Consider the following 18948-nt stretch of genomic DNA (forward strand, 5'->3'; position numbering starts at 1 on the left):
GTCTCCGGTCTGTTCCAGCGGACCCCTGGACAGCGCGTCTGCCACTGCCAAGGTCTTGCCAGGTGCGTACACTGCTTCTGCATTAAAACGCATCAGTCTCATCAGTAGTCTCTGACACCTTAGTGGGACATTGTCCAAGTCCTTGTTATTCATTAAAGGCACTAAGGGCTTGTGGTCAGTGATCAGTGTGAAAGTTTCTAGTCCAATCAGGTATTTCTCAAAGCACTCACAGGCCCAGACGCTCGCCAGGCATTCCTTCTCTATTTGCGCATACCTGGTTTCCGGATCACGAAGCCTCCTGGAGCAATATGCAACCGGCTTCCAATCTTCTCCATGTTGCTGTAGGAGGACTCCCCCAAGCCCATAACTGCTGGCGTCAGCCGACACCTTTGTGGGCTTGTTGGCATCATAGAAGGTAAGTACAGGTGCAGATGCCAGGGCAGTTTTCAGTCTTCGGAAGGAGGACTCCTGCGCTGGACCCCACTGCCACTCCGATTTGGTTTTGAGCAGTTCATAAAGTGTTTGTCCAACTGTAGACATCTCCGGAACAAACTTGGCTAGGTAATTTACCATACCAATAAAGCGTCTCAGCTCAGCAACATTCTGGGGTTTCGGGAAATTTTCGATCCCCTCTACCTTTGCAGGGTCTGGTCTCACCCCATTCTCATCAATGATGTGCCCCAGAAACCTGATTTGTCTCTGTTTGAATTTACACTTGCCTTTGTTCAGTTTCAGACCGGCTGCCTCGATCACTTTCAGGACCTGCTCCAAACGCTTGTCGTGTTCCTCTTCAGTGTCTCCATGGACCAGGATGTCGTCCATATACACCTCCGTACCTTCCAGTCCCTGCAGTGTCTCTGCCATCTTGCGCTGAAATATCTCCGGGGCGCTGGATATCCCAAATGGAAGTCTGCAAAACGCATATCTCCCAAAGGGAGTAATGAAGGTGGTGAGTTTACGACTGTCTTTATGTAGTGGGATTTGGTAGAACCCACTAGCAGCATCCAGGGACGTGAACACTTTGGATCCTGAGAGTCTTGGCATTATCTCCTCCACTGTAGGTAACACATATTTCTCTCGTGCTACTGCTTTGTTCAGTTTTCTTAAGTCAGCACAGCATCTCACCTCAACTTTATTGGGTTTTAGTACTGGCACCATTGCAGCGCACCATTCAGTGGGCTCGGTTACTTTTTCAACGATGCCTTCTGTCTCTAGCCTTTGTAGCTCCTTTTTAACAAGTGGCATTAGTGGTAGCGGGACTCGTCTAGCCACATGGACCGCATATGGCTGTGCATTGTCTTTAAGCAGTATTTTCACAGGTTCAGTCTTCAACAAGCCACTGGTTCCAAACACAGCGCCGACCTCCTCTACTCTCTTAACTAGACCCATCTTCACCGCTTCTATGCGGCTGAGTAGGCAACTGTTTCCTTTAATCACATATACTGGAAATGTGTAGCTTTCTCCTTTGTATTCTGTGTTAGCTTGAAACATCCCGAAACACTTGAGTGGACCTCCAGGTCCCGAGAAGGGTGTACAAGTAGGGGTCAGTTTTTAGTGCTTTGTGAGTAGACTGAATGTTTTGTCTCCTATGACACTTGCATCTGCCCCTGTGTCTATTTTGAATGTCAGGGGAACTTGGGCAATATCTAATGTGACAGTCCATCTATCTGGGTTTGCTGGGCCAGTAACTTCACCTAGGAACTGGTACTGGGTGGTTTCCTTTAGTTCGTTGACAACTTTCGTACGGCATACGCGAGCCCAATGGCCTTTTTTGTTGCACTTTTTGCAGAAACTTTTAGCAGCTGGGCATTTTCTTTTATCATAGTGCTGTGTGCCGCACCTACCGCAGTCTGGGGATTCTGTTTCAGTGTGCAGAGTGTGCTTTTTGTGTGGTACTTTGCGACGCCCACCTGCAGAAACGCTGGCCACCTGCAGCTCCGGCTGGGGACCGCTAGCTTGGAGGCTAATCTGTTTAGCAACCTCTTCTGATTGTCATACTTGCTGTATAACATGAGCCAGCGTCAGATCAGCTGTGAGCTGCAATTTCAGAGACAATCCTTTGTCCTTAATGCCCACTACGAGTCCATCACGGATGTGTTCATCCCTCTTGTCCCCAAAATCACAGTTCTCCGCTAGCTCGTACAGCACTCTTACATACGCCTCTGCCTTTTCCCCTTGCAGTTGGTTACGTTGGTAGAAACACGCTCTCTCGTGTATTACGTTGCGTCTGGGTATGAAGTACTCATCAAACTTTGAGAGAACCCCGTCGTAATTCTTCTTATCATCTTCCCCAGCAAACTCGAACGAGGCGAAGATCTTCTCTGCTTCGCTGCCCATCGCGTAGATAAGTGAGCAGACTTGAACCTCGCCATTTTCTTTGTTCAGTTTTGTGGCTAGCCTGTAGCATGCGAACCTCTTCTTCCACTCCGGCCATTCTCCCGGGCTCGTGAAGTTAAACTCCGACGGAGGATTAAACTTGGACATCTCGGCTCGTTAAAGTTTTGCACCGCTTCTGACACCATGTAATGTCGTCTTGACATAAATAAGCGCCACCACACGTACTGAACAAGAGCTGGTCATTTATTGTACATGCTCCAATAACAGAACTGTGTCAGAGATCTCCGTATATCTCGCGTTGTTATATGGTGCATTCACGGACCACATAGTGTGGGAAATAACACCATTCATTACAAGGTGGAGCTAAACATCTGACATTTGGAGCAGGAAAAGATAGAAGGAGAGGAGGGGGAAGTCATGACGAGATGACGAGGTGCTAATAGGAGCTAAAACAGAAAGAAACTGGAAGGCAATCACCTTTTCGGTTTAGGGATCCGGTTCTTTCCGTCCAGTAGTTGGGTTTAGCCGCTCACCTGCTCTGAGCACCGCTCAATACTTGATGACCAGCAGGAGGAAGAATTAGAAGGTGACACCATCAACCAGCAGTACAGCAGAATACCTGATGACCAGCAGGAGGAAGAATTAGAAGGTGACACCATCAACCAGCAGAACAGCAGAATGCCTGATGCCCAGCAGGAAGAATTAGAAGGTGACACCATCAACCAGCAGTACAGCAGAATACCTGCTGGCTTCATCTTCAACTGTCTGTGCTCTGGTCCAGTATATGAGGCGGGATGCAGGTGGAGCAATGGACTCCCAGAAGATCCGGAACCCTCTCAGATGGGAATTTCATCTAGTGCACCTGTGAAACCAAAAAATAAAATGATGATCTTACAATAAAATACATTACTATATAAATAAGGTCTAACTATAAAATAACTCACAATGTTATAAACGTTTTAGTATTCATTTGTTTCTAATAATTTCATTACTTTATTTTTTAAATGTAAAATTAAATTGAAACCGTCTTGTTTTCATTTTCACTAACTAGCACGATTGGTTTAATTATTGAGCTCCTGTGACATTATTTCCTTGTGGATCAATACATTGTGTGAGTCCAGGTACAAGTATACAGTATATGTATCCATCATTGATTTGATCTCTAGATGGTATAGCTCTACACACTGGTGCTGCAACGCGTCCTGCAACTGTATTATTAGTTATATTTGATCTTATATGACAAACTTATGCAGTTTACCATCTTAGATATTTACCTGTGGGTGGAGGAGCCACATGATGGTGGTCTGCAGTAGCAGCTTCAGCCTGGAGAGCTGTGAGAGGACAAGCTCCCGTTTCTGAGCCAGAGACAGAATCCCTCCGAGGTGGTGCAATAAAGTCCTTCCAGGGAAAGAGACATGGAACAGTTCCACTTTTAAGGCGACTGGTGGTGGATCCGCTGACAACATCCTCCTGGTGAAGTACTGGCTGCATACAAAAGTGCTCCCTGGCTTTATGCAGAATTTCAGACCCTTATCCCTCCTAATAGCTTGGATCCACTGCCTCCTTTAGCCCGGGTCCGTGGGAAAAGCATGGTAAGAGAGGTATGGTTGTTTTCTTGCCCCACAAGAGCAACTAGGAACACAACAAAAACAACCGCGTGGAGACTGAGCCATCATCGTCACTGTCCAACGCTAAAGCGAGAGCCGCCGGAAGTAAATGAGCACCACATCCGGTTTAAAACGCGGAAGTGAGAAAAAGGTCCATGCCTGATGACCAGCAGGAGGAAGAATTAGAAGGTGACACCATCAACCAGCAGTACAGCAGAATACCTGATGACCAGCAGGAGGAAGAATTAGAAGGTGACACCATCAACCAGCAGTACAGCAGAATACCTGATGACCAGCAGGAGGAAGAATTAGAAGGTGACACCATCAACCAGCAGTACAGCAGAATGCCTGATGACCAGCAGGAGGAAGAATTAGAAGGTGACACCATCAACCAGCAGTACAGCAGAATACCTGATGACCAGCAGGAGGAAGAATTAGAAGGTGACACCATCAACCAGCAGTACAGCAGAATACCTGATGACCAGCAGGAGGAAGAATTAGAAGGTGACACCATCAACCAGCAGTACAGCAGAATACCTGATGACCAGCAGGAGCATCAGTATCAACATAACGATGCTTCTGGAAACCCTGAAGCTGGAGTCACGACACCTCCAGGAGAGAAAGGTTCCAGGGTAGGAACATTATTGACCTGTGTATCACTGCAGGGGTTCCTGGGAAATAAAAGAAAGAACTTTAGAACTTTTTAAAAACTATGTCATTTTTCTATGTACATAATGTTTCTATCTTGTGTTTTTACTGTTGTAGGTTCTGCTGAAGTTTATTAAATAAAGTTTCCTTTATCTTCTGCTTGATATCTTTCTTTGCTCGACAGTGTAAGCCATGTGTGTATTTATGTATTTACTCTAGGGAGAAATGATTAGAGCTAATGATTGGAGTGCTCGGCCCCCGGCCAGCTCAGTAGGTAGAGCATGAGACTCTCAGTCTCAAGGTAGAGGGTTCATGTCCCACGCCGGGCGCCACCTTCCTGTGGGCTCACCACCTGCAGGAAGGTTCTTAATGGGTGCAAGGTGATCTGGGTGACGGTGCTCAGACTGCCACCCCCACCACCCGGAAACAGAGAAGAGGGAGAAGATGGATGGATGGATGGAGTGCTTAACTGTAGGATATATATTAGACAAATATAATGCAGTACATATTAATGACATGGCCAGAAGGATGACAACAAACAGGCAGGGATGTGAAAAGCTGGTTAATTCATTTAATAAACATCAGGGATCTTCAGTAAAAGAAACAGTAAAATAATTGTAATATTGGGACATTTCTGATCAGCTGCTTTTATTGTTCCTGAACTCCAAGGAGATGAATGATAAAATAAAGGCTGTATCGGAGGCTAGAAGTAATAGTAACACTACTATACATGCTACTATACACAGTATAATACACTGTAATATACACCGCATGTATGTGACAGAAAAGGTGCAATTTTACAATATTGTTCTAAAGTTTAGATCATCATATCAAACATAATGTACAAATCACCTTCCTACTGAACCAGAGAGACAACAGGTTCCTCCTCCTCCTCCTCCTCCTCCTCCTCCTCCTCAGCTTCAGGGTCCATCATCCAGCCATAACAGCCACCATGTCATCAAGTACGCTGGTGTTCCAATTCCCCATTAACATCAATGCGTCCTGGTAAATTTGCATTTCCGCACTTCCGAGGACGCCCTGCGAGTAGTTACTCATGACGTAGGCGAGTACACACTGGCGCTCTAAGAATTGGAAAACGGCCACTGTTTGTTTGTCACAATGGTCACAGGACAAAGGAGAACATCACAAGAGTTATTAACATGTGCAAGACCTCCAAAGTTTGTGAGACCGTCTCCAAAGACTTGGCTTTACTCAGCTTATATAGACGAGCACCAGAATCATTTAGAGCGGGGGGGGGGGGGGGGGGGGGGGGGGTGTTCTGTGTTTCCTGTCTGGTGCACCTCTCCTCTCTCTCTCCCCTTCTCTTAGTGATAGTGCACTCTCCAGGGACAAGCACACACACCTGAGGCTGATCATTATCAGCATGGTACTTAAGCCGGCAGCTGATCGAAGGGTGCTGCTGGATTATTGTCCATCGTCCTGAGTGGTCCTGGTGTCGCCTCCCGTCTCGTCTCCGACGCTTGCTGCTTGCGCTCCTGTTTTGTTTTTTCAGCCGTTCTCCGGCTCGCTTTGTGTTTTGCGGAGAGAATGAAACTGTTCCTTTTTACCTCCGATTACCCGTCTCTGCTTTTGGGTGCTTCGCCATCACAAGGGGGGTCCAAACTGGGTCCTGGAGGGCCGGCGTCCTGCAGGGTGCAGCTCTCTCCCAGTTGCAAAACACACCTGATTGCGATGAAGGGCTCCTTATTGGGCTCTTTCACAACCTTGGTGATGACATGGTCATTAGATTCAGGTAAGCTGAAGCAGGGAGAGAACTAAAACCTGCAGGACAGCGGTCCTCCAGGACCGGAGCTGGACACCCCTGCACTAGACCAACAGTGCACATCTGCTTATGTCAATTGTGACATTCATTTTGTAAACATGTCATTTATATATGACAAGCTCCAAAAAGTATTGTGAATCCATGCTATCTAGGGCACACCTTAAGTCTCAATACTTTTTGGAGTGATTCCATTTATATCAAAAGAGTGATTCCATTTATATTCAAATTTAAAGAGAATCTTTTTTGTAATTGAAGTGGGAGGAGAAGGGATTCATTGGGTTTTTCTCTGTTAAAAGCACCCAGAAATGACTGTGTTGTATTTGGTACTATATAAATAAAGTTGAATTGAATTCATTAAGCCATTTCCTCTCTATGGCTTTATGATGTCATGTTTGGTGAACAAAGAATATGATGTCCTAATTGTATATCAAAGACAACCTTTGATCTTTAGTTCCTTTAAATGCTCAGTTCACCTGCCAGCGGTTGTGAGACTCGTCTGACCCATCGAGAGAGAGAGCATTTGACCGAGAGACAGAGAGACAGAGCATTTGACCGAGGGACAGAGCATTTGACCGAGAGACAGAGAGACAGAGCATTTGACAGAGAGACAGAGCATTTGACCGAGAGACAGAGAGACAGAGCATTTGACCGAGAGACAGAGCATTTCAAAGAGAGACTGTATCCACCATCAAATTGCTTCAAGAGAACATTATTTAGTCACATCAATACTGTGAGTAGAATGAAAAACAATACATTTGGTGAACTTACATGACTCACGACTTTAAAAAGAAGATTAATCCATGTTTATTTGTTCAAATGTAGAGTTTGGTGTAATATTGAAGTTTACATATACTAACATTTCCTTCTCAAGCAAAGTTTCCATTCAACTGCAGTTTAAGGTTGAACATTTTTCCTATAAATGTAGTATTTAGTTTCAAAGTGACAAACGTCCCATTCAGAGCGTCTGGGAGAGGAACCTCATGGAGGAGTTTTGCTCTTTTCCACTTCTTTCATGAGCTTTTAGGACTTCACTATAACATCCCCAGACAGAGTTAGCAGATCCAACCACTTGGGCCTTTCAGTTCAAATCAGCCAGGTTCAGCTGTGACAGTCACATCTACATTTCCTCCTGGATGCAAACCTCTAGTTTGACTTGATTTCAGATTGACAGTCAGTTCACCTGCCAGCGGTGGTGAGAGACTCCATCCCCGCTGAGATTGTTCTCAAGGGATTACTCCCAGGCTCCAGTGATTCACCTCAACAATGTGAGTAGAATGAAAAGAAAATACATTTGGTCAACTTGATGACTCGTGAAAAGCAATTGTTTGGGGATAAAAAAAGATCCTTATCAGTGCAGAATTACTATGAGTGTGTTGGTGATTTTCTGTGAAAGGTTGACAATATATTATTACAAATATTTGCTGCAGATTGTAGTGACCAAATGGAAAACCTGCCATTTCTTCCGTTACTTCCGGAAATGGACACTGACGAGGGTCAACTCCTCCATGACGTGCTCCAGATTCTGAATGTAAGTTGTTGTTAAATACATTCTATAAGTCAGAAGTATTTCCAGTAGAAGCAGGTCATTTTGGATGTGAAAGAAATGAGAGGGAGATTGAAGAGCACAAGAACATTTACTAAGGTACTGTACAAATCAAACTGAGATTGTCTTTGCTTGTGTTTTACAGTATATTTGTGCTGCTCCAACATTGGACCGACAAATTCTGGCGTCCCAAGTCATGGGAGTCGCTACCAAGACTTTGAATCATCTAAAGAACAAGAAGGAGAAAATCACAGCTCTAGAAAAGGAGCTGAAAGTCTTAAATGAAGAAGAGGAAAATGTCAACCTCAACCCTTCTGACAGAGACATGGAGGTGGTGTGCACCTCTGATAGAGAGCAGGAGGAGGAGCATCTGGAGGAGCATCTGGAGGAGGAGCAGCTGGAGGAGCAGCTGGAGGAGCAGCTGGAGGAGGAGCTGGTGGAGGAGCAGCTGCAGGAGAAGCAGCTCGAGGAGGAGCAGCTGGAGGAGCAGCTGGAGGAGGAGCTGGTGGAGCAGCTGCAGGAGGAGCAGTTGCATGAGAAGCAGCTGGAGGAGCAGCTGGGGGAGGAGAAGCTGGAGGAGGAGAAGATAGAGGAGAGGCCGCTGGAGGAGGAGCAGCTGGAGAAGCAGCTGGAGAAGCAGCTGGAGAAGCAGCTGGAGGAGGAGCAGCTGGAGGAGCAGCTGGAGGAGGAGCTGGTGGAGAAGCTGCAGGAGGAGCAGTTGCATGAGAAGCAGCTGGAGGAGCAGCTGGGGGAGGAGAAGCTGGAGGAGGAGCAGCTGGAGAAGCAGCTGGAGAAGCAGCTGAAGAAGCAGCTGGAGGAGGAGCAGCTGGAGGAGCAGCTGCAGGAGGAGCAGCTGGAGGAGCAGCTGGAGGAGGAGCTGGTGGAGAAGCTGCAGGAGGAGCAGCTACAGGAGAAGCAGCTGGAGGAAGAGCTGGTGGAGCAGCTGCAGGAAGAGCAGCTGCATGAGAAGCAGCTGGAGGAGCAGCTGAAGGAGGAGAAGCTGGAGGAGAGGCAGCTGGAGGAGGAGCAGGAGGAGGAGCAGCTGGAGGGGGAGCAGGATGAGGAGCAGCAGGAGAAAAAGCAGCTGGAGGAGCAGCTGAAGGAGGAGAAGCTGGAGGAGGAGGAGCTGGAGGAGGAGCAGCAGCTGGAGAAGAAACTGCTGCAGGAGGAGGAGGGGCAGAAGGACCAGGACAAGAGAGAGCAGAATGGAGGAGAAGCAGGAGATAGAGCAGTAAGAGGAGGAGCAGGAGAAGAGATAGCAGAAAGGAGGAGAAGGAACAGGGGAAGGAGCAGGAAGAGGAGGGGGAGGAGTGGGATAAGAGAGAGCAGAAAGGAGGAGGAGCAGGAGGAGAGAGAGATAGCAGAAAGGAGGGGAATGAGGGGAAGGAGCAGCAGAAGAGAGAGTAGAAAGGAGGAGGAGATAGAGCAGAAAGAAGTAGCAGGAGAAGGAGATGGAGCAGAAAGAGAAGGAGCAGAGGGAGGAGCAGAAGAAGAGAGAGCTGAAAGGAGGAAGAGGGTGAGGAGAAGAAAAAAGAAGACAACAGAGAAAAGATCTTGTCAAGAACCTGAGACCACACCCTCAGCCCTCCCCCACCAGAGCAACGGAGTGTGTTGTTAAGAAAATAAAAGCTGTTAACAACAGTCAATACTGCTGCATGATGAGTCTTGTTAGAGTCCAGGATGGAACAAGCAGCCAACATGTGACAACCACCTGAATTCTTCTCAAATCTACTGTTAGAACAATTCAGCTGGTTGTTTCATTTTGGCTCCTCCTTACATATTGGGCTCTAATACGCCCGGCTGACACCCCCACTCACCCAAACCACCAAAATACAAATGAAATCAAAAACATGTCCACATCTAAAGACTGTGGCACTGCTTTTCTACATTATTCAATAGGAAAAAGCTTCATTCTGTTCAACCAATTTCACAAGAAATGTAAATACATTTGAAGTCATTTTCAATGGAATGCTGTAAAAGTCCATTCTTTCCAGAACTAAAGTGAATTGTGAAAGCTGTTCACCTGTCAACACCTCATACACACTAGAAACACACCTTCACATTGAAATTCAGTGCTATCAACTTTGTAAGTATGTCTTTGGATGGGAGGAAAAAGCCACAATACACAGAATAAAGAAAGGTCACACAGAAACATCTGCTTGATCCAAACAAGGAAGGTTACAGTGAGACAACAGTGCTGCCCAACACTCACAAACACATCCCAATGGGTAATATGCTAATATGAGATCATAGTGACATGGGAAGTTTCTCTATAGTTTGATGACACTATAGGGGGACTGATGATGATTATATAGAAGTTGTGTTTGCAGTGTCTCTCTCTATGTCTGCTGCTGATCGCTGCCATTACTCCAGACATCAGTTACTTTTTTTTTGCCAACACTTGTGATGCACAGGCAAAACTTTAGCTGCTTGATTGGAGCTTTTCAGCAGCGGCGCACAAAAGAAATGACATTTTTGCACCGTGAATATTATACCTGAGGTATAATAATAATAATAATAATAATAATAATAATAATTATTATTATTATTATTATTATTATTATTATTATATTGTGGCTCTAAAAGCAGGAGGAATTAGAACGTGGCTCCACCAACGGCCCCAAAAGGAGGAAGAATTAGAAGGTGACACCATCAACCAGCAGTACATCAGAATACCTGATGACCAGCAAGAGGAAGAATTAGAAGGTGACACCATCAACCAGCAGTACAGCAGAATACCTGATGACCAGCAGGAGGAAGAATTAGAAGGTGACACCATCAACCAGCAGTACAGCAGAATACCTGATGACCAGCAGGAGGAAGAATTAGAAGGTGACACCATCAACCAGCAGTCCAACAGAATACCTGATGACCAGCAGGAGGAGGAATTAGAAGGTGACACCATCAACCAGCAGTACAGCAGAATACCTGATGACCAGCAGGAGGAAGAATTAGAAGGTGACACCATCAACCAGCAGTACAGCAGAATACCTGATGACCAGCAGGAGGAAGAATTAGAAGGTGACACTATCAACCAGCAGTACAGCAGAATACCTGATGACCAGCAGGAGGAAGAATTAGAAGGTGACACCATCAACCAGCAGTACAGCAGAATGCCTGATGACCAGCAGGAGGAAGATTTAGAAGGTGACACCATCAACCAGCAGTACAGCAGAATACCTGATGACCAGCAGGAGCATCAGTATCAACATAACGATGCTTCTGGAAACCCTGAAGCTGGAGTCACGACACCTCCAGGAGAGAAAGGTTCCAGGGTAGGAACATTATTGACCTGTGTATCACTGCAGGGGTTCCTGGGAAATAAAAGAAAGAACTTTAGAACTTTTTAAAAACTATGTCATTTTTCTATGTACATAATGTTTCTAACTTGTGTTTTTACTGTTGTAGGTTCTGCTGAAGTTTATTAAATAAAGTTTCCTTTATCTTCTGCTTGATATCTTTCTTTGCTCGACAGTGTAAGCCATGTGTGTATTTATGTATTTACTCTAGGGAGAAATGATTAGAGCTAATGATTGGAGTGCTCGGCCCCCGGCCAGCTCAGTAGGTAGAGCATAACACTCTCAGTCTCAAGGTAGAGGGTTCATGTCCCACGCCGGGCGCCACCTTCCTGTGGGCTCACCACCTGCAGGAAGGTTCTTAATGGGTGCAAGGTGATCTGGGTGACGGTGCTCAGACTGCCACCCCCGCCACCCGGAAACAGAGAAGAGGGAGAAGATGGATGGATGGATGGAGTGCTTAACTGTAGGATGTATATTAGACAAATATAATGCAGTACATATTAATGACATGGCCAGAAGGATGACAACAAACAGACAGGGATGTGAAAAGCTGGTTAATTCATTTAATAAACATCAGGGATCTTCAGTAAAAGAAACAGTAAAATAATTGTAATATTGGGACATTTCTGATCAGCTGCTTTTATTGTTACTGAACTCCAAGGAGATGAATGATAAAATAAAGGCTGTATCGGAGGCTAGAAGTAATAGTAACACTACTATACATGCTACTATAAACTGTACTAAATACAGTACTGTACATTGTACTATACACAGTATAATACACTGTAATATACACAGCATGTATGTGACAGAAAAGGTACTATTTTACAATATTGTTCTAAAGTTTAGATCATCATATCAAACATAATGTACAAATCACCTTCCTACTGAACCAGAGAGACAACAGGTTCCTCCTCCTCCTCCTCCTCCTCCTCCTCTTCCTCCTCCTCCTCCTCCTCAGCTTCAGGGTCCATCATCCAGCCATAACAGCCACCATGTCATCAAGTACGCTGGTGTTCCAATTCCCCATTAACATCAATGCGTCCTGGTAAATTTGCATTTCCGCACTTCCGAGGACGCCCTGCGAGTAGTTACTCATGACGTAGGCGAGTACACACTGGCGCTCTAAGAATTGGAAAACGGCCACTGTTTGTTTGTCACAATGGTCACAGGACAAAGGAGAACATCACAAGAGTTATTAACATGTGCAAGACCTCCAAAGTTTGTGAGACCGTCTCCAAAGACTTGGCTTTACTCAGCTTATATAGACGAGCACCAGAATCATTTAGAGCAGGGGGGGGGGGGGGGGTGTTCTGTGTTTCCTGTGTGGTGCACCTCTCCTCTCTCTCTCCCCTTCTCTTAGTGCTGCACTCTCCAGGGACAAGCACACACACCTGAGGCTGATCATTATCAGCATGGTACTTAAGCCGGCAGCTGATCGAAGGGTGCTGCTGGATTATTGTCCATCGTCCTGAGTGGTCCTGGTGTCGCCTCCCGTCTCGTCTCCGACGCTTGCTGCTTGCGCTCCTGTTTTGTTTTTTCAGCCGTTCTCCGGCTCGCTTTGTGTTTTGCGGAGAGAATGAAACTGTTCTTTTTTACCTCCGATTACCCGTCTCTGCTTTTGGGTGCTTCGCCATCACAAGGGGGGTCCAAACTGGGTCCTGGAGGGCCGGCGTCCTGCAGGGTGTAGCTCTCTCCCAGTTGCAAAACACACCTAATTGCGATGAAGGGCTCCTTATTGGGCTCTTTCACAACCTTGGTGATGACATGGTCATTAGATTCAGGTAAGCTGAAGCAGGGAGAGAACTAAAACCTGCAGGACAGCGGTCCTCCAGGACCGGAGCTGGACACCCCTGCACTAGACCAACAGTGCACATCTGCTTATGTCAATTGTGACATTCATTTTGTAAACATGTCATTTATATATGACAAGCTCCAAAAAGTATTGTGAATCCATGCTATCTAGGGCACACCTTTAGTCACAATAATTTTTGGAGTGATTCCATTTATATCAAAAGAGTGATTCCATTTATATTCAAATTTAAAGAGAATCTTTTTTGTAATTGAAGTGGGAGGAGAAGGGATTCATTGGGTTTTTCTCTGTTAAAAGCACCCAGAAATGACTGTGTTGTATTTGGTACTATATAAATAAAGTTAAATTGAATTGAATTCACTAAGCCATTTCCTCTTTATGGCTTTATGATGTCATGTTTGGTGAACAAAGAATATGATGTCCCAATTGTATATCAAAGACAACCTTTGATCTTTAGTTCCTTTAAATGCTCAGTTCACCTGCCAGCGGTTGTGAGACTCGTCTGACCCATCGAGAGAGAGAGCATTTGACCGAGAGACAGAGCATTTGACCGAGAGACAGAGCTTTTCAAAGAGAGACTGTATCCACCATCAAATTGCTTCCAGAGAACATTATTTAGTCACATCAATACTGTGAGTAGAATGAAAAACAATACATTTGGTGAACTTACATGACTCACGACTTTTTTAAAGAAGATTAATCCATGTTTATTAGTTCAAATGTAGAGTTTGGTGTAATATTGAAGTTTACATATACTAACATTTCCTTCTCAAGCAAAGTTTCCATTCAACTGCAGTTTAAGGTTGAACATTTTTCCTCTAAATGTAGTATTTAGTTTCAAAGTGACAAACGTCCCATTCAGAGCGTCTGGGAGAGGAACCTCATGGAGGAGTTTTGCTCTTTTCCACTTCTTTCATGAGCTTTTAGGACTTCACTATAACATCCCCAGACAGAGTTAGCAGATCCAACCACTTGGGCCTTTCAGTTCAAATCAGCCAGGTTCAGCTGTGACAGTCACATCTACATTTCCTCCTGGATGCAAACCTCTAGTTTGACTTGATTTCAGATTGACAGTCAGTTCACCTGCCAGTGGTGGTGAGAGACTCCATCCCCACTGAGATTGTTCTCAAGGGATTACTCCCAGGCTCCAGTGATTCACCTCAACAATGTGAGTAGAATGAAAAGAAAGTACATTTGGTCAACTTGATGACTCGTGAAAAGCAATTGTTTGGGGATAAAAAAATATCATTATCAGTGCAGAATTACTATGAGTGTGTTGGTGATTTTCTGTGAAAGGTTGACAATATATTATTACAAATATTTGCTGCAGATTGTAGTGACCAAATGGAAAACCTGCCATTTCTTCCGTTACTTCCGGAAATGGACACTGACGAGGGTCAACTCCTCCATGACGTGCTCCAGATTCTGAATGTAAGTTGTTGTTAAATACATTCTATAAGTCAGAAGTATTTCCAGTAGAAGCAGGTCATTTTGGATGTGAAAGAAATGAGAGGGAGATTGAAGAGCACAAGAACATTTACTAAGGTACTGTACAAATCAAACTGAGATTGTCTTTGCTTGTGTTTTACAGTATATTTGTGCTGCTCCAACATTGGACCGACAAATTCTGGCGTCCCAAGTCATGGGAGTCGCTACCAAGACTTTGAATCATCTAAAGAACAAGAAGGAGAAAATCACAGCTCTAGAAAAGGAGCTGAAAGTCTTAAATGAAGAAGAGGAAAATGTCAACCTCAACCCTTCTGACAGAGACATGGAGGTGGTGTGCACCTCTGATAGAGAGCAGGAGGAGAAGCAGCTGGAGAAGCAGCTGGAGGAGGAGCTGGTGGAGAAGCTGCAGGAGGAGCAGCTGGAGGAGCAGCTACAGGAGAAGCAGCTGGAGGAAGAGCTGGTGGAGCAGCTGCAGGAAGAGCAGCTGCATGAGAAGCAGCTGGAGGAGCAGCTGAAGGAGGAGAAGCTGGAGGAGAGGCAGCTGGAGGAGGAGCAGGAGGAGAGGCAGCTGGAGGGGGAGCAGGATGAGGAGCAGCAGGTGAAAAATCAGCTGGAGGAGCAGCTGAAGGAGGAGAAGCTGGAGGAGGAGAAGCTGGAGGAGGAGCTGGTGGAGCCGCTGCAGGAGGAGGAGCTGGAGGAGGAGCAGCAGCTGGAGAAGAAAATGCTGCAGGAGGAGGAGGGGCAGAAGGACCAGGACAAGAGAGAGCAGAATGGAGGAGAAGCAGGAGATAGAGCAGTAAGAGGAGGAGCAGGAGAAGAGATAGCAGAAAGGAGGAGAAGGAACAGGGGAAGGAGCAGGAAGAGGAGGTGGAGGAGTGGGATAAGAGAGAGCAGAAATGAGGAGGAGCAGGAGGAGAGAGAGATAGCAGAAAGGAGGGGAATGAGGGGAAGGAGCAGCAGAAGAGAGAGTAGAAAAGAGGAGGAGATCGAGCAGAAAGAAGTAGCAGGAGATGGAGCAGAAAGAGAAGGAGCAGAGGGAGGAGCAGAAGAAGAGAGAGCTGAAAGGAGGAAGAGGGTGAGGAGAAGAAAAAAGAAGACAACAGAGAAAAGATCTTGTCAAGAACCTGAGACCACACCCTCAGCCCTCCCCCACCAGAGCAACAGAGTGTGTTGTTAAGAAAATAAAAGCTGTTAACAACAGTCAATACTGCTGCATGATGAGTCTTGTTAGAGTCCAGGATGGAACAAGCAGCCAACATGTGACAACCACCTGAATTCTTCTCAAATCTACTGTTAGAACAATTCAGCTGGTTGTTTCATTTTGGCTCCTCCTTATGTAGCCCTACGCTGCTTTTCCTGCTAGTAGGAACTCTTAAGATTCTAAGGTAAGGCTGTCTAAATCTTGATTCGATGAGGAGGCTGGTTGTAAATACGTCTATCAGTTTAATAACTGGTAGATTCCACTCCAAAAGAAGCACATGACAACAGATTTAAGTCTTAGTTTGAATTCGTATTGGTTTTTCCAGTTCTTTCTTTTTTTTAGTCAACGTTTCATTTGAAATAACACAAGAAATGTACAGATCAGCAACAATAGAACCTCTGAGATCTCAGGAAAGAATCAAATAAAAAGACAAAAAAGTAAAAAGGTGGGTACCAAATCAAATTGACCCCTGAGTATACTCAAATTAGGATCCGTAATACTCAGTGTCCACAAAAAGCTCATTTGCAGATCTAAACATATTCAGGGTGTTTTTTTAACCTAGGCCGTGTTTACACAACAACGTTTCACGTGACAACACCTAATCTGTTAAATAAAAGGAGAGTTTCCACTGCAGCAGCGGACACAGAGACAACCATGTAGTTAGAATGCCAGGCCACTGGAGGGCGCTGTTGCTTGATTTTGGAATGAAACTACACAGACGTGTGCAGAGAACAAAACACTATAAAGGTGAAGAAAAAGGAGAGAACCTGACATCCTAGTGGACTGATGAGGAACCGGATGATATCAGGGAGAGTCTCAACTATTAAACTACTGATCTGGACCATAGAACTAGAATATGGACCGCGGGTCGTACCACTACGGGTCGTACCACTACGGGTCGTACCGCCACGGGTCGTACCGCCACGGGTCGTACCGCCACGGGTCGTACCGCCACGGGTCGTACCGCCACGGGTCGTACCGCCGCGGGTCGTACCACTGCGGGTCGTACCACTGCGGTACGGGTCGTACCACTACACGGCCGCCATGTTTGTTTGCAACTGGATGAGCAGGAGGGGGGGGGGTATGAGCAGTAACAGGCTCTGTAGCCTCCATCAGTCTCTGCAGGAGGGAGGGGGAGATGAGCAGTAACAGGTTCTGGTGCCTCCATCAGTCTCTGCAGGAGGGAGGGGGAGATGAGCAGTAACAGGCTCTGGTGCCTCCATCAGTCTCTGCAGGAGGGAGGGGGAGATGAGCAGTAACAGGCTCTGTAGCCTCCATCAGTCTCTGCAGGAGGGAGGGGGAGATGAGCAGTAACAGGCTCTGTAGCCTCCATCAGACTCTGCAGGAGGGGGGGGGGGAGATGAGCAGTAACAGGCTCTGGTGCCTCCATCAGTCTCTGCAGGAGGGAGGGGGAGATGAGCAGTAACAGGCTCTGTAGCCTCCATCAGTCTCTGCAGGAGGGAGGGGGAGATGAGCAGTAACAGGCTCTGTAGCCTCCATCAGACTCTGCAGGAGGGGGGGGGGGGGGGATGAGCAGTAACAGGCTCTGGTGCCTCCATCAGTCTCTGCAGGAGGGAGGGGGAGATGAGCAGTAACAGGCTCTGTAGCCTCCATCAGTCTCTGCAGGAGGGAGGGGGAGATGAGCAGTAACAGGCTCTGTAGCCTCCATCAGTCTCTGCAGGAGGGATCAGTGATCATGAAAGAATCTTTCCACCTTGGGAGCCGGATTAAAAACTTTGTGGATACAGTGCTTCAGAACACTGGTACCGTGTAAACGGACCCCCTAAAGTGAAGAAAGTTTTGCTGATACACTTGAATTCGTTGTGGTGTAAACGGGGCCTTACTTTGTCTCTTCCACAATCTTATTCCTCTTTCCTACAGCTGCCTCACTATTACACGCCAATGTACAATGATGCAAATTAGGCGATGACATCTGTAGTGTCTGACGAAACACGCAGCTAAACCCCCAGCAAAGAAACCTCGGAGAAGGCAGCAGGTTGAATTTCTCTTTACTGGATGGTGAAAACTGTAAAACATACAGCAGTACAATGTCAGCAAACGGCAGATGTAATCATGAAAATAAAGTGCACTCATCCTATAAACTCACAATATTCAACAAAATAATAATGATATATGAATCTAAACACATTGATAAAACAGTACAACAACTTACGGCATTGCCTTATTAATGTTTTGATGGTGGATGGCAACTGATGGATCCGACTGCTCCTGACATGAGGCATGGCTTCTGTTTACCTTCGAGACGGCGGAACCGGAAGTTGCGCAGCGGAACCGGAAGTAGTTTTAGCGATAATATTTTCTTTAACTTAACTTATAGAAAAACATGAATTATTCATTTACACAGGATCGAAATGGTTATTTAACTTATTGCAACATTTTAAAACTGTTTTAAACTTATGAAATAACTTATGACACATTTATTGAATTATAAACTGTGACAACACACTCCTCGCCTGGCCTCTAGGGCCACTATAAACTAACTAAACCTTGGAAGAATCAGTCCTTAGGCAGGAGGAGAATGACTTCAGTTACTGGTCGCATGAAAGTCTTTATATTGCCTTGGTCACTAGCCTTTACTTTGACTTTTCTCACACAACTGTCCTTTCCGGGGAATGTTGCGGTGACCCGAGCCATTGGCCAGCTGTTCCGTGTGACCTGCTTATCTTTGAGCAAAACAAGGTCACCGACTTGCAGGTTCCTTCGAGATACAGTCCATTTTTGTCTCTTTTGCAGTGAGGGCAGGTACTCTTGCCTCCAGCGCATCCAAAACTGGTTAGCAAGAGCCTGAACTTGTCTCCATTGCTTGGTGTATAAGTCCTTGTCCAGGAAGTTCCCAGGAGGTGGTAGAAGACATGATTTCTGTGTGAGGAGCATTGACGGAGAGAGGATGAAAGGGTTCTCTGGATCCGAAGAAACTGGAACAAGTGGCCTTGCATTTATGATGGCTGTAACTTCCGCCATGAGCGTGCACAGCACTTCCTGAGTTAGTTGTACCTTGTTTTGTAGTAGCATGGAGTCCAGAATTCTTCTAGCAATGCCAATCATGCGCTCCCAGGAACCTCCCATGTGGGAGGCGTGAGGCAGGTTGAATTCCCATCTGCAACCTTGGTCTTTTAGATACTGTTGCATGGTTTTGTCCATTCCTAACTCCTTGGATGCCCCTATGAAGTTAGTGCCTCGATCGGATAAGAGTCTTTTGGCGGGACCTCTTAGAGCAAAGAAGCGTCTTAGGGCGTTCACACAGCTG

This window comes from Lipophrys pholis, assembly GCF_963383615.2.
Source record: "Lipophrys pholis genome assembly, chromosome: 7".
Taxonomy (NCBI): Eukaryota; Metazoa; Chordata; class Actinopteri; order Blenniiformes; family Blenniidae; genus Lipophrys; species Lipophrys pholis.